This window comes from Diabrotica virgifera, chromosome 5 (assembly GCF_917563875.1).
Source record: "Diabrotica virgifera virgifera chromosome 5, PGI_DIABVI_V3a".
NCBI lineage: Eukaryota > Metazoa > Arthropoda > Insecta > Coleoptera > Chrysomelidae > Diabrotica > Diabrotica virgifera.
This window is the reverse complement of record NC_065447.1, coordinates 189,387,712-189,397,229: the sequence shown is the minus strand read 5'-3', so window position 1 is coordinate 189,397,229 and position 9,518 is coordinate 189,387,712.

The window sequence follows — 9,518 nt, the reverse complement described above, 5'->3', positions numbered from 1 at the left end:
CTGGGCTACTAAAAAAAGTACCCTCTTCTAGTTTTATTGTTTGAGGACAAACCAAACAAACATTTAATGTAAGCAGTAAACTTACTACCCTCGTAATATGAAATCTAGGCAAAATGTGCACAAAGTAGTTGAATAAATACATTTTATTGTATTCTAAACTTCTGGGCTACATTAAAGTACCTCGGAGAAATAGAAGCAGATAAAATAATCATAAAGATTGTCTGGGCTGCTAAAAAGTACCCTCTGCTGTAATTTTATTGTTTGAAGACAAACCAAACAAAAAACTTGGTGTAATTAAACTTGCTTGTAATCTTAAATCGAAGTAGAATTTACAAAAGTAGTGAAATAAATATAATTCTATTGTATTCCAAACTGCTGGGCTACTGTAAAAATACCTCTGAGAAATAGAAGCAGATAAAATGATCACAAAGATTGTCTAGGCTACTAAAAAATACCTCTGCTCTAGTTTTATTGTTTGAACACAAAACCAAACAAATAATTTAGTACAAGTAAACTTGCTTGTAACGTGAAATAGAAGTAAAATTTACAAAAGCAGTTAAACTAATATATTTTGTTCTATTCTAAACTTCTGGACTACTGTAGAGTACCTCTGAAAAATAGAGGCAGGTCAAATAATCATAAAGATTTTTTGGGCTGCTTAAAAGCACCCCTGCTCTAATTTTATTGGTAAACCCTTTATTTTGTTATATTTTAAACCTTTGGGCTATAATTTTATTGTTAAGCCCCTAATAATGTAGTCTGTATTACTTTGGGCTACCTTAAGGTATCCTTATTGACACAAACAATATAAATTTTTGCATAATATCATGTCTGTCGGACATTTTGCTACAAAATAAACATTAATAGGAAAACCAGTGCAGTGTGGCAACATAGCGCCTGTTACATCTCTGTGTGTTTTGACAAATACTATTGACGTTTTGAGTATTTCGAATAGGGAAGAAGGCGAGATATAATAACTATGACAACAGAGAAAATATATTGATAACAACAAAAAAGGACCCCAAGTTTGAATTTGATTAAAATTGTCATTTCGTAAATATTAAATATTTATAGTTCGATCTGTTCACACATAATTTAATTTATCTAACATAAAATAATTCAAAAATATCTTATAAATAACTTGGTCTTTTGGGATAAAACCAAAAAATATCATATAAATACCTTAACTCTACCAGTTTGTTGCAAATTTTCATATTTCCGCCTCTTTCGGGATACATAATTATTATAAAACTTTTTAATAATTTTTATAAAACTATTTGGAAAACACTTGTGATCAGTACACGCACAGAAAAAAAACAGTGATGCGCGGACGTCACTTGTCAAGAAGCTTAATAATCTTCTTTTTCTTCTTCTGCTTCTTTAAACTGTGATCAGCGGCCCGAAAAGACCACTACCATAAGTACAAATGTTCGAAATGTTATGTGAAGGACAATCTATATTATTTTCATTTAAGAAAATCCCAAAGATGACGGCAAAAATATAAAGAAGGTAATCCAGGGTATTCGAAGAGAAAGCTTCACACATTGACCAATTTTGTATTTTTGTCAAAACAATATATTTTTTTTCTCTTTAGGGGATTACAAATTTTGTTTGGGACATTGTGTATAGAAGTGACACTATTTTTAATATTTCTTTTACTGCGTTATAACGTACCGTTTAATAGTGCTGTATAACTCATTTTAAATTTTGGTAAAATAAATAAACCTCTCACTGCATTTCCTTCTTCTTCTTCTTCTTCTTCTTCTTCTTCTTCTTCTTCCTTCTTGTATGTAGGCTTTAAAGCCTGTTTCTTCTTCAGTATTAGCCTCCTAAATTGTTTAAGTTATCGGGCCATATTTTTCTTGGTTTGCAAATACTTCTTCGTCCATTTGGTGACTTATCTAGTGCTATTCGTACTATCCTATCCTCTGCCATTCTTATTCTGTGTTCGTTTCACTCCTGTTTCCGTTTTGTAACCCATCCATTTACGTCTTCTATATTGCATGATCTTCTTATGATTTCGCTTCTCTTTCTATCCAACAAATATTTCCCTGATATTTGTCGGAGTATTTTCATCTCTGTTGTTTCTACTACTAGTAGTCTTCTCGTTTTAGATGTGTCAGGTCTTGTCTCCGCCGGGTATGTTAATATACGTTTAATTACTGCTTTACAGATTCTTGCATTTGTGTCTTGTCTTAGGTGTTTGTTCTTCCAGATTGTGTCATTAAGAGATCCCGCCGTTTTACTCGCTTTTAAGCTTTGTTGTCGTACTTCCTCTTTAACATCTCCCTAACGGGTTATATCTATTCCCAGATATCTAAACCTTGCTTCTTGCTATATTATTTTTCCATCAATTTCGATTTTACATCGTAGTGGGTATTTAGATGTTGTCATACATTTGGTTTTTTCTGCTGATATTATCATATTGTATTTCTTGGCTGTTGTATTGAAGATGTGTGTTAATATTTGGAGATCGTCTGTCTCTGGTCTCGGCGATTAATGCGGCGTCGTCTGCATAACATAATATTTTGATTTATTTATTCCCCATTCTGTAACCATGACTTTTACGTACTGCTTCTATTATTTCGTCCATTATTATATTAAAAAGCAGTGGGTTTAATGAGTCACCTTGTCTGACTCCTGGTTTTGTACTGGTATAACTGCGTTAGTTTTCCATTCATCTTTGCCTGTATTCGATTATGAAAGTAGATGTTTTCGATGGTATGTATAATATTATTTGGTATGTTACTTCCATACAGTAAATGTAAGACTTCTTCGACTTGAATGCGATCGAAAGCGTTTGTTAGGTCTATAAAACATAGATGCTGGTTTATTGTAAGCAATGGCCGTTTCTGAGATTTTTCTCAGTACAAATACGGCGTCTACGCAGGATATTCCGGATCTGTATACGGATTCACTGCATTTCCGATAACATATCAAATAAATAAGGTCCAATTTAAATTGAATATAAGGAGCCTTAATAACACATTAACACAATAGTCGTATCAAAAACCATTGTATAATTTAAGAAAGAGAGCCACCTCTCAGAATGGTTACTATAAGTTGCTACAACTAAAGATAAGCAACTAGATCTTGGACTTCAGGTTCCAGAGTTTTAACCGAAAGTACTTAAGTCGCTGAAATAGTATACACGATATATTATCCGACGCGCCTTAATAAGACGAGAACAAATAAATTTTGTTTTGGTATTTTGATACCACCCCGGTTAAAAGTTGTAACCAGAAAAGCCACATTATATCGATTACATATGCTGAAAATAGTTCCAGTTTTGATGTCATTTCCCGTTAAAAAGTTGTGACTGAAGTTTGCCAAAAATTACTCAAGTCAAGACTAGCTAGTTAAAACTTTTACCGTTTCACAATCATTTCACCATCCAAAGATATCATTTTATTTGTAGTCACCCAATCTTGAAATAAACATGCCAAATACTCAATTTTTTTTCTACTAAGTTTTAAAAATTTTTTCTCAAAAGCTTGTCTCGACTGTTTTTTTTTCTAACACGCTTTCACTATTTCCTACGAACGCTACATCACTAGCATACTTAAGGGTTGGAGGTGGATGTGGGCATTCTTTGAAAATTTTGAATTTTTGATTTCTTTATTATTTTAAACGAAAGTACATAACTTCAAGAATACTCTCTAAAAATTTCAGATTGATTAGTACAAAATTACTGGAAATACAGCATGTTGAATATCCCTACCTTCGACACGCGTTGCAGCCCAACGTGCTTGGGCTTAGTGAGAAACGTTCAATAGCTCTTCCCCTTCTCTTTTGTAAATTACTCCGTGATTCAAAAACCTATTCCTCTGTGCATCACTTTACGATTTGAGAGACAAAAAAGAAATTGAAAATAAAAGTTATCTATCAAAATTTTAAACGCGTGTTTCTCAAAACTGCTGTCTTCAAAGGCGGAAGTAATTGTAACTCAAAAACTACTTGACCGATCCATCTGAAATTTGCATAAATTTTCTTTAGGCATTTCGTGATGTAACGCTGTCGAGATATTTTTTCTTTTATTCTTATTTTTTGTTTATAGTCTAGGCGCCAGAGGGGTCACCGGGTCATATTCAATTCTAATGGACAAACTCAACGGTTTCTTATGGATTTTCGGCTGCTGATTACGAATTTCGAGGGTGATTTCGATCCGAGTGGTCAAAAAATTGTTATAAACAATTTAATTGTTTATAAATTGTTTATAAAGCTCTGGCTCATAAACTAAAAGAGATAAAAAAATGCTTCAAATAAAATGTGTTCCTTAATAAAAAACGAAGAAAAAACCGTTTACTAAACTTAAGTCTAACAATTAGAACTCAAGATTTTGTAAAATTAGTGCACAATGCAAATTGCAAATTGCAAAATAAGTATTTTTCGAAGCTTTTTCGATCGTAACTCGGCTTCTACGCACGCAAATAAGTCTTAGAAGGTGTCGTTTTAAAGCTTAATTATCAGGCTTCCAAACAAAGTTTGTTAAATTATTTGATCTTCATTTGTTTTAAGGTTATACCCGTTTGAAGATACAATTTTCTTAAAAATATTGTACATTCATTTGTTTATAAGGGTTTCAAGCAAATTTGAGCTATAAACATTTATACTTTAATGAACAATAATGATAGAAAAACTCAAAGGGAACAATTTGAGGTTATGAAAATGTTCATAAGTTTATTTTTGACCAAGATGTCGGTATTTTAATGGCGCGCGCTATGAGGTGCAAGATCGGCTCACCGCGTAAAGGTTCACGCGCTAACTTCTCGATGCAAATTATAATTTCTATGTATACATACGTTGTCTTCATTTTTCATTTTTGAAGATCCTAATAAAATTTTATCATATAATTCTTATAATTAAATCATCATACTGTACTTCGTATCACCTTTCATTCTATTTACATTGTCTTCTATTTTTTGCACTAAATGAGAAAAAAACATTAAAAACTAATATTTCAGAAGTATAACCAAAAATTAAGTTAATATTATTTATTAATACTATTTTTACTTTTACAAACATTTTTTTCGTGCATCTGCAAATCTGCATAGAGATATACAGGGAATATCAGCTTTTTTACATCTGCATAAGTTCTTAGCGAAATTTTAACAGTTACATGGTGGTACAAGTCTGTTCTTGTAGGCAGTAAAACTAAAACTTTTTGAGGCTTCAGAGTCTAATTATCTATATGATATCCATATAAGGTGGATCTAGTTCTTTTGCAGCATCATCAAGTCTCGTCAATTGTGTGTATGCCGCCACATCATAAATGCTCGTTTTATATGCAATGATGATGATGCAAAAGAACTCGATCCATTTTTATATGGATATCACATATTGGCTCATTTTCATGCGTAGAGGCCGAGTTACGATCGATAAAGCGTCGAAGAATACATACTTACTTGACTGTGAGCCAATCTTGCGCCTCATAGCGCGCCGTTAAAATATCGACATCTTAGCCAAAAATAAACTTACGAACATTTTCAAGCTCAAATTGTTCCTTTTGAGTTGTTTCATCATTATTGTTAATTAAAGTATAAATGTTTATAGCTCAAGTTTGCTTGAAACCTTTATAAACAAATTAATGTACAATTTTTTTTAAGAAAATTACAACTTCAAACGGATATAACTTTCAAACAAATGAAGATCAAATAATTTAACAAACTTTGTTTGGAAGCCTCTTAATTAAGCTTTAAAAGGACATCTTACAAGGCTCATTTACATGCGAAGAAGCCGAGTTACGATCGGTAAAGCTTCGAAAAATACTTATTTTGCAATTTGCATTGTGCACTAATTTTACAATATCTTGAGTTTTAATTGTCGGATTTAAGTTTAGTAAACGGTTGTTTCCCCGTTTTTTATTAGGGAACAAATTTTATTTGAAATATTTTTTTTATCTCTTTTAGTTTATGAGCCAGAGCCTTATAAACAATTCATAAACAATTAAATTGTTTATAACAATTTTTTGACCACTCTGATCGAAATCCCCCCTCGAAATTCGTAATCAGCAGCCCAAAATCCATAAGAAACCGTTGAGTTTGTCCATCAGAATTGAAAATGACACGGTGGCCTCTATTTGGTGCCTAGACTATTAGCAATAATAAATATTATATGTTGATTTTCGCCCTTTTTTACAAAATATTTCGTTATTTTGACGTTTTGAGCTACGTGGAGAAACTTATAAGCAAATAAAATTTTTGAATTTTTTGTTTCACAGTATCCAATGACGAGTTCTGATGATCCATTTTTTGTCTCCGTAAAAAGTTGTCACTATTGACTTATTTTTCAATATTTTGCCTTGAACTGTTTTTTAATATTCTTTGAAATGTACTGAATTTAAATTAACATTAAATCAACATTTAATATAAAAATAAAATAATTCTTACATAGTTTCAAAAAAAATCACTAAAATTTTGATTTCAAACCATATCCCCACCCCTGTTAAGCACTAGGTACTTTTACCCAGTAGTTTCACTGTCATCTGATTAAAAATTAATGAGAATAAATAAGGACTAATCACCAAGCCTTTGTACAACCCTACTTTTACATGAAATTTATTCGTCTCTACCACACCTGTTCTAACACTAGTATTTTTTGTCAAAACAATTACTTTGTCGAATTTTGGAGGGTTACAAATTCTCTTTGGGACATCGTGTATATAAGCGGCACTATTTATATACAGGGTGTCCAGAAACTCTACCGACAAATGAAGACACGAGATTCCTCAGATAATTTTAAGACAATTTAACCCAATTCACCTAGTCCGAAAATGTTTCTTAAGGGAGCTAGAGCTCTTTGAAGATGGCGTCATGTAATTAGTTTTTCTTAAATACCTCCAGAACGATTCTATTTAGAAAAACGAAAATTGGTAAGCATATTTACTTTCCAGAGATGAATCGATTCCATCCATTGCGAATTTCTTGTACCGGTCATACTTGTCCGTTTTGGGTAGGGCAACGGGTATTTTATCGCATAACTTCTTTGCCTTTAACTTTTATGCATTCTTGATACTGGATGATTAAATTGTGAGGTATTCTAGTACTAAAAGGTACTCCTGCTTTAAGTCGGTAGAACACACCGTTTTCTAGAAAAATCGATTTGAAAGTTTTTCGTTCTTGGAATTTGAAAAAAAAAATTGAAAGAACTTTTCAACAAAAAACGAAGTATTTTACCCACATAAAGTACGAGTAACTTTTAGTACTCGAATACCACATAATTTAATAATCTAGTGCCAAAAATTCTCACAAATTAAAGACAAAAAAGTTATGCTATAAAATAACTGTTGTTGACCTACCCAAAACGGACGCCTATGGCCAGTACTAGAAATTCGCAATTATTGAAATCGATTTATCTTTGGAATATAAATAAATGTACCAGTTATCGTCTTTCTAAACAGTTTTTTTTTGATTTTTTTTTAATTTAAAAAGCAAAAAATTTTCAAAAGGATTTTTCTCGAAAACGGTGTGTTCTACCGACTTAAAACAAGAGTACCTTTTAGTACTAGAATACCTCACAATTTAATAATTTAGTGTCAAAAATGCATAAAAGTTAAAGATAAAAAAGTTATGCGATAAAATAACCGTTGCCCTACCCAAAACTGACGCCTATGATCGGTACTAGAAATTCGCAATGGGTGGATTAGATTTATACATATCTGGAAGATAAATATGCGTACCAATTTTTGTTTTTCTAAATAGAAGCGTTCTGGAGGCATTTAAGAAAAACTAATTACAAGACGCCATCTTTAAAGAGCTCTAGCTCCCTTTTTTCGGACTAAGTGAATTGGGTTAAATTATCCTAAAATTATCTGAAGAATCTCCTGTCTTGGTTTGTCGGTATAGTTTCTGGACACCCTGCATATATTTTTCAATATGTTATTAAATACCGTTTAAATAGTGCTAACTCATTTTAAATTTTGGTAAAATAAACAAACCACTCACTGCATTTCCGATAACAATATATCAAATAAATAACATCCAATTTAAATTGAATATAAGGAGCCTTAATAACACATTAACACAATAGTCGCATCAACAACCATTGTAATATTTAAGAAAGAGAATCATCTCTTTAACCTCCTTATATAACAGAATGGTTACTACAAGTTGCTACAACTAAAGGTAGACCACATGTTAGTGGGTGCACCGTGCAATTATGGGCACATGTGGCACTTTAAAGATCTATTTTTATAGCGATGCATTTCATTTGATCCAACATTTGGCATCCAGCTCGGTGTCGATCGAAGAGAGAAGAGAGAAAGAGAAGGAGATAGTTCCTTGACGTTAGCGAAAACATATCCACCGCGCACAAGACCCATATGGCCCCTAGACACGACTCTTCGTAACCCAGATGATTCGTCTGGTTTTGGGTTTTAAGAAGAGAGAAGTGACTTGAAAATTGGGTAATTTATTCTAATATGCATGGGAAACACAAATTTTTCGGAGATCTTAGGAAGAGCATGTGGCTGTTAGAGTATTTTAAGATCTGAAGTAATTATAGCATACAGGATGAATATATTATATCATCCACAAATAGCATTACATTCTTCATAATATGTGTATACACGCAAAGAAGAAAATTTGAACACAATAAATATCTTTGTGATGAATAGGGAGCGGATTTATATTAGGGATGGCGGTTTTTGACAAAACACCGGTTTTCGGTTATACCGGTTTTTTTTGCTTACGGTTTAACCTAGCGGTTATAACCGGCCAAAAAAACCGGTTTTTGGAAAAACCGGTTTTCGGTTTTTTTAATCCAATAGGTTACAAAGTTACATTTACAATACACTTTAGTTTGCGATACTCCATTCGACTCGATATTAATATGATCAAAATTAGTACATACTATCGAAAGAACATGTAAATATTTCTTTTAACACGTTTGTCTATTTGTAGAATAGGTACATTTAACTCATTTAATACTTCCTGTATGAGTGTATCGTTTTGAAAACGTAGCGAAATTCTTGGAGATTCGTATTCGTAATCAGTAATTCGATATTCATAGTCAGAGCATTATGTTTGGTAATCAGAAAAAGTCATTCACCCACTTTCAATGTCAAGAGTTAAGTGTGAAAAATAGATGATGTTTGCGTCCAATTCAACCAGATCACTTCTTACGTAAATATTATGATTACAAATACCTTTTCAAGGAAATATTATAATAAAACTTAATAATTGTTTCTGGCTGATGTGAGATTGCACTTTCACTTTGCTTCTGTATTTTATAAAATAAAATAAAATTTGAATTATGGTTTTGTTTGGAATAATTACTTGAGAATAATAATTATGATTGGGATCCAGAATAATACCTAACCTAATCCTAATCACCGTAAAAACCTAATAACCGGTTTTTACTTTAAAAAGAAAAAACCGGTTATAACCGGGACAAAAAAACAACCGGTAAAACCGGTTATTGCGAAGTAAAAAAACCGGTTTTAGGTTTAAACCGGTAGGTTTTTCCCATCCCTAATTTATATGCGATCAATTTTGATGAAATATGCGCATATATATGCA